The sequence below is a fragment of the Dipodomys ordii genome, unplaced genomic scaffold, assembly GCF_000151885.1.
Source record: "Dipodomys ordii isolate 6190 unplaced genomic scaffold, Dord_2.0 Scaffold10, whole genome shotgun sequence".
Classification (NCBI taxonomy): Eukaryota; Metazoa; Chordata; class Mammalia; order Rodentia; family Heteromyidae; genus Dipodomys; species Dipodomys ordii.
The window spans coordinates 10,509,104-10,516,898 of NW_012267226.1; positions in this window are offsets into that span (position 1 = coordinate 10,509,104).

Sequence of the window (7,795 nt, forward strand, 5' to 3'; positions counted from 1 at the left end):
GCGCTCTACCACTTAAGCCACAGCGCCACTTCTGGCTTTTTTCTTTTTGCTTATGTGGTGCTGAGGAATCGAACCCAGGGCCTCATGCATGCAAGCCAAGCATTCTACCACTGAGCCACCTTCCCAGCCCCTCAACCCTTTTATTTTTATTTTTTGAGACAGAGTCCTACTAACTTTACCCAGGCCAGCACTGAACTCAGATTCTCCTTCCTGTACCTCCCTATAAATTAGGATTACAAATATACCAACCACTCCTGGCTTTTAAAAGTTCTTAAAGTTTCTGGCGCTGGTGGCTCACTCCTGTAATCCTAGCTACTCAGGAGGTTGAGATCTGAGGGTTGTAGTTACAAGCCAGCCCTGGCAGGAAAGTCCCTGAGACTCTTTTCTCCAATTAACCACCAGAATACCAGAAGTGGTGCTGTGGCTCAAAGTGTTAAGAGTACTAGCCTTGAGCAAAGAGCTCAGGGACAGCACCCAGACTGGCAAAAGCCCCAGGACTGACCAAAAAAAAAAAAAGTGCTGGGAAGGTGGCTCAGTGGTAGAGCGCTTGCCTTGCATGCATGAGGCCCTGGGTTTGATTCCTCAACACCACATAAGCAAAAAGAAAAAAGCCAGAAGTGGCGCTGTGGCTCAAGTGGTAGAGTGCTAGCATTGAGCTGAAGAGCTGAGGGACAGCGCCCAGGCCCAGAGTTCAGGCCCCATGACCGGACCCTCCCCCCCAAAAAAGTAAGATAATGGAGTGTGGAAGGAAGAAAGTAAGAGGATAGATAATGGCTCATACATGCAAATAAGCGACTGTGACCATATTCATCCTATTGACCCTTTACCCTCTTCCCCCAACCCCTCCCCCATTGATACCAATTCTACCAACAGAGCTTACCAATGAACACAGTCTTAACCTGAAAAGAATCTGAATTTATTTGAATATGCAGATTTTGAATGATCTTAGATTGCCAAGCTTTTCAATGCTTCTAGTTTCTTATTCATCTCATGCCCGGCTGCTTTGTGTGTTTCTAAGACAGCAGTCAGAACTGTGTCACATCAACTTCTCTCACACCCAGACATTTGATCAATAGCCAACAGTGAGTTTTTTCCTTCTTATAAGTCTCCACAACCCAGGTGCCAGCATCATACCATGTCATGAAATTGGTAGGATATCATTTTTAAGGGAATGATCTAAGAAAATATTATTGACTGCTATTTATAAAGCATAGTAAGGCAGAGTTTATTTGGAACCATTATAATAAGTGGACAATTGCAATTAGACTTTGTGGTGGGGGAAAGAGATTAAAGATCTACCCCCAATACAGCATTACAAATGTTTAGAATTTGTAGCTGATGATCAGGGTAGAGCTCGTGGATGGGAAGCTATTGCTAAGAAACATTAGGAGTAAGGGGATTCTGAATAAATTGACCTAAAGGAGGATTTGTGTGTGTGTGTGTGTGTGTGTGTGTGTGTGTGTGTGTATTGAAGCTTGAACTCAAGGTCTGAGCACTGTACCTTAGCATCTTTTTGTTCAAGGCTAGTACTCTACCACATTAGCCAACACCTTTTTGGAGGTTAAATTGAGAGACAAGAGTTGCTCAGATTTTTCTGTCTGGGATGGCCTTTGAACCTCAATCCTTCCATCTCAGCCTCCTAAGTAGCTAGTATTATAGACATTAGCTACAGATCTCAGAGTCCTACAGGATTCTTGCTGAAGACAACCCAGGGTGTTCTGACACCAACTGAGGCATAGTAGAGGATAAGAACCTTAAATATTGAAACAGAAGATAGTAGGCATTCAAAAAATGTCAAGTGAGGGCTGGAAAGGTGGCTCAGTGGTAGAGCGCTTGCCTTGCATGCATGAGGCCCTGGGTTCGATTCCCCAGCACCACATAAGCAAAAAGAAAAAAAGCCAGAAGTGCGCTGTGGCTCAGGTGGTAGAGTGCTAGCCTTGAGCTGAAGAGCTGAGGGACAGCGCCCAGGCCCAGAGTTCAGGCCCCATGACTGGACAAAAAAAAAAAAAAAACAACCTTGATTACTTATCATAGTTGAGCAGATATTAAGGATTGATGGGTTGTCAATAAACTGACTTAACAGGATTCTTGCAAAAAGTGGATTTTACATGAAAGTGTACAATGGGGGTAAGAAAAGGTTTAGGAACCTTACTCATCACCCACCCAGCACTCTTCTTTCAGAACTCTTTGGAGTTCAGTGTTAGGAAGTTCTCACTTTGTAGAATATGACGTCCTGAAGAAGTTGGCCTGTTCAAACCCTCGCTAAAATGACTTCCTGAGTTACTGAAATTGGGACTTTGGTAAGTGTATGTTATTTGCTCATCATTTTCACATGGATGAAAATGCTGTCGTATTTCAGAATTGAAGCCTTTAGAGGGGACAGCTGTGGCCTGAGGCAGCATTTGCAAAGCATTCTGGGCTCAGAGAGGCTGTTGGTTTTGGATTGATCATTATTTAGCTTGACTGGTTCAGTGAAATGACAGCATTCTTTAGCATTTTCCTTTCTTCAAGTTCTTTTTTGAATGATCACCTTCTCTAGTACCTGGGGAAGCTGAGGATAGCACACATAGAGATTTGAGACTGAGGGGAGTGGGAGTTTATGTAATGAAGTCCCTGCTTGAACTGAAGGTCTTGAGAAGGATCCAAATGCAACCTGAACCATGTCCTGAACACCCCCCACCTGATAGCATTGTTGTCTAGTCTCCCTATGGATAATGAGACAACAATCAGGGCCTATCTGGTCCCTTATTCACATAAGGCAAGACTCACCTGCCCTAATTAACTATTCCCTGGCCACAGGAATGGAAGATTGATTTTTCTTGTTTGACCAGTCTAGATCTGAAAGTTTCCCACACAATAGAAAACTTATTTCCCATTTCCTGTTAAAATGTATGGTTCTCCATTCTTTCTTCTCTCCTTCCTTCCCTACTCTCCCTCTTTGTCTCCTTCCCTTCATCCCTTCATTTCCTACCTTCATCATTCCTTCCCTCTCTGGGCCTGGACACTGTCCCTCAGCTCTTCAGCTCAAGGCTAGCGCTCTACCACTTGAGCCACAGCACCACTTCTGGCTTTTTTTGCTTATGTGGTGCTGAGGAATTGAACACAAGGCCTCATACATGCAAGGCAAGCACTCTACCACTGAGCCACCTTTCCAGCCTCCTTCCTTCGTTCCAATTTGTGATTCTCCTTTATTCCTTTCTTCCCTTGTTTCTTCCTTCCCTCATTTTCTCCCTTGTTTCCCACTCTTTCTCCTTCTCTCCATTCCTCTTCCTTCTTCCTTCCTTCTTTCCCTCCTTTCCTTCCTTCTTTCCCTCCCTTCCTTCCTCCTTTTCATTCTTTGTCTTTCTGTGGCTTTCCTTCCTTGAAATTTCTAATTGTCTTTCTGTATAGAAATCTTTTTTTATTGCATTTGCACTTTGGGGATTTTCAGTTCATTAGGAGATCTCATTCTTTTACTTTACTTGCCAACTAGTTTGTGTATTTTGTTTTCTTAATCAGGAAACAGGGTGAGTATTCTGATATTTGTCATTTTTCTGGGGCCAATGTGTTCTCAATTTTTATATTATTGCCTATTCTTTTTGAAAGTTAAATGGTCTTGTTACTGGTGTACGTGTGCTTTGTGATAGGGAGAAATTACCTGCTGGCTAGCAGGCTATAAATAGATTTTGAATCTTGGGGAATATTCCATTTCCCTTGTGACAGCAAATCAGGGAATTTAATCAACATGGGAGATTAAGGATGGCAATGAATATAGACCCAAATTAGATGTTAGAATCAAACCAGAGATAGAAAAATCAAATAATCTGACAATGTTAGCAAGTATGAGCTCATTTCTATTTTCTTGGCTGTGATTCATGTAGGCTTTCAGTAAAGACTTCATGGCTCATTTCCAAAAGGTCATGGAAAACTAGCTTCCTCAAAAAGGATCCTTCTAAGGAAAGTCAAATATAACGTTCACCATAGATATGCTGCGAGCATTGAATCTCTCATCTTAAAAATCCATTTCCATTCTGGTGCTGGTAGATCACACTTGTAATTCTGGCTATTTAGGAGGCTGGTATCTGAGGATGGCTTCTGGAAGCCAGCCCATGAAGAAAAGTCCCTGAGAATCTTATCTCCAATTAAGCACCAACAATGTCAGAAGTAGAGTTGTGGCTCAAGTCATAGAGTACTAGCCTTGAGCAAAATAGGTCAGGAATAGCACTCAAGCCCTAAGTTAAAGCTTCAGGACTCCCCTCCGCCCCACACACAATTTCCAGATTTGAAAAACCATTTTTTGAGACAGTACTGTGAAGCCATGTCATTGCAGGTGTGTAAGTAGTGTAAGTAGTGCAGCAGCATCTAGGAGGGACATTGATTTTTGCATCAAGTTGGTGGTCAGACATATTCTCTATGTTCTCATTTGATTCTTTCACAAAGCAAACCAAGATTCATTAGCATCACCCTCTAGAATTATTAGTATGATTCCAGAATCTATTGTTTACTCTTGTACCTATGCCATCTCTTTCCCTTCTTTCCTTTCTCTTCTTTTTCTTCCTTCCTTCCCTCCCTTCCTTCTTCTCTCCTTCTCTTTCTACTTCCTTTCTTCTCTTTCTTGTTTTGTTGTAAGCCTCAGCTTTTCTTAACAACATCTTGGTTTATTATTAAGCAGTAACTGGATATTAAGAACTCTCAAGGGATTTAACCTTCACCAAAACCCTACAAATAGAAAATATTTGAGAGATTAAGAAAAATAGTGAACTACCTATAGAGTCAAGGTTTAAACCTGGCCATTCAGAGCCACTGTCTAACTTTCCTTTTGTAGGTCTTGTATCATTCACTTGACTTTTTTTTGGGGGGGGGTTTCCCGGTCGTGGGGCCTGAACTCTGGGCCTGGGTGCTGTCCCTCAGCTCTTCAGCTCAAGGCTAGCACTCTAACACTTGAGCCACAGCGTCACGTCCGGCTTTTTTCTTTTTGCTTATGTGATGCTGAGGAGTCGAACCCAGGGCCTCATGCATGCAAGGCAAGCGCTCTACCACTGAGCCACCTTCCCAGCCCTCACTTGACATTTTTTGAATGCCTACTATCTTCTGTTTCAATATTTAAACCATTGTTTCAAATAATTAGCTTCTCTGTAGATGATACATTCCTTCTTTCCTCCTCTCTTTACTCTTCTCTCCCTCTTTCCTTCTCTTCATTTTTTATTTTTTTCAGCACTAGCATTTGAACTCGAGGCTTTGTGCTTGCTAGGGAGGTGCTCTACCACTTGAGTCACTCCCCAACTCCATTTGAGTCACTCACTCCCCAACTCCCTCCCACCCTCCCTTCCTTCCTTCCTTATTTTGTAGGTCATGGGGCCTGAACTCTGGGCCTGGGCACTGTCCCTCAGCTCTTCAGCTCAAGGCTAGTACTCTACCACTTGAGCCATAGTGCCACTTCTGGCTTTTTCTGCTTATGTGGTGCTGAGGAATTGAACCCAGGGCCTCATGCATGCAAGGCAAGTGCTCTACCACTGAACCATTTTCCCAGCCCTCTTCCATTCTTCCTTGCCGAGGTCTCTGGGTGTGCAGGTGCACTTAATATTTAAAATATGTGCATTTTTCCTTTGTACATATTCTCTCTTAACCAAGGCAATAGTATTCAAGCCTATTAGAATAGAAGCACTGGCCTTTTTATTTATAACTTATAATTTGTTTATTTTGAGACTGGACACTTGTTCTAAACAGTTTTGCATGTATTGTATTATTTAATCTATATAACTCCTTGTGGTAGATATTAGCATCCCCATTGTATACACAAGACAACATGCCCAGAGAGAGTGACCTGTACAAGGTCACCAGAACACTAAGCTTTGAATGGGAGTTTTCTCACAGACCAAGTTATTTATCATATGCAATACATCCTCACAGTCTTCTCTCAAACTGGTTCCTCAAGATCTCTGAAGATCAAGAGGAGAAATCATCTCTTGTCCTGGTTAGCTTCTGCTAAGGGCTAAGGAAGAGAATTAGCCTAAACACTAGTGCATATTAAGTACTTTACATATACTAATTCCCTGACTCGCACAGCCCCAGGACTGGCTAATAATCCTCATTATGCAGATGAGGAAATGATCACGGAAAGGATAACTCACAAGGTAACAAAACCAGGTAGGATCTTTTAGCCACATATTGGTCTTTCTTTCCGAAAGAAGCAATTCTCTGGTTAATACCATCAAAAGGACAAAATGGCCAAGTCTTCTTCATAGCTCAATATTCTCTTCTTATCCTCTTTTTTGGGGGGGTCTGGTCATGGGGCCTGAACTCTGGGCCTGGGCACTGTCCCTCAGCTCTTCAGCTCAAGGCTAGCACTCTACCACTTGAGCCACAGCGCCACTTCCGGCTTTTTTCTTTTTGCTTATGTGGTGCTGAGGAATTGAACCCAGGGCCTCATGCATGCAAGGCAAGCGCTCTACCACTGAGCCACCTTCCCAGCCCCCTTCATATCCTCTTAAGGATTAAAATAGCCTCAGAAAGAGTGCATAAATGAGCAAGGAAAGACCATCTTCCCTTTCAGTTGAGCCTAGAGGTACTCTGCCATCAGACAAAATTGGGGTACTCCAGAATATTTTCTTGTATCTTCTTTTCCTTTTGGGGGAAGGGGGTAGTACTAAGGTTTGAACTCAGAACAGGGGCTCTATTTGTGTGTGTGTGTGTGTGTGTGTGTGTGTGCTGGGACTGGAGCTTGAACTTAGGACCTGAGCACTGTACTTGAGCTTTTTCACCCAAAGTTGACATTTGACCACTTGAGCCACAATGCCACCTCCAGCTTTTTGGTAGTTAATTGGAAGTAAGAGTCTTATGGACTTGCCTTCCCCAGGCTGGCTTCAAACAGTAATCCTCAGATTTCAGCCTCCTGAATTACAGGTGTGAGCCACCGGCCTCCAGTTTGGGGCAGGCAGTCTTGATCAAAGGCTCCAGTGCTTTTTTGCTTTAATTAATTTTCAGACAGGGTCTCCGGTGTTTTACCAGGGCCTACCCTGGGATCACGGAAATCCTACCTAAGCCTCTCTAGGGATTACTGGAATGAGCCACAATGCCCAGCCTTGTGCCTTGTTTTCTGTCTTCTTTGTCTGCATTATTAGAATTATTAGAACTATTAGATGTCGACGGATAAACACAGACTTCTGCACAGTACATCAACGGAAGACTTGAACTTGCACATGGCCACAGGGACCTTCCTGAATTTGTGTCTTTAAATTTTTCCCTTACTATCTGAAGTCCTCCGGGGGGGCCTGAAACTCTTTCACTCAGATGTCTCCTGCTTCCTCCAGCTCTCACGCTGCAGGTTTGGGTAGGGAGAAAAAAAGAAAAAAACAAAACAAAGACAAGCATTCCTGCCCAGCTCCTCATCTTTGGCTTGAAATCTGAAAAGCCTTTTGAGGAGCCTGGCTTGCCCACCCAACCCTAGTGGAATGGAAAGGGAGTTCAGAAAAACACCCGAAGCTCCTTTGAATGTGACTGTGGGCATCTGGGCAAAGCCGCCCACCCATTCAAACCATCTGCTTACACGTTGTGGGGATCCTGGAGTGTCAGGCCCTGCGAGGGAGACATCCTCGTTGGTAGGCCGTGCACGCACGCGCGGGCGCGCATCTCTTGGACCTCATGAATATTCATGAGGGCAGCAGCAGAAGGGCCGGCATCAAAAGCTGCGAGAAGCAACCACTCATAAATATGAATACGGGCCGGCCCACGTGCTCCCTTTCCCGGGGAAGACGCCCAGGCAGGCCCTGCGCGGAGCGGGTGCCCGAGCGCAGGCGCGTCCCCGCGAGCCCGGGCG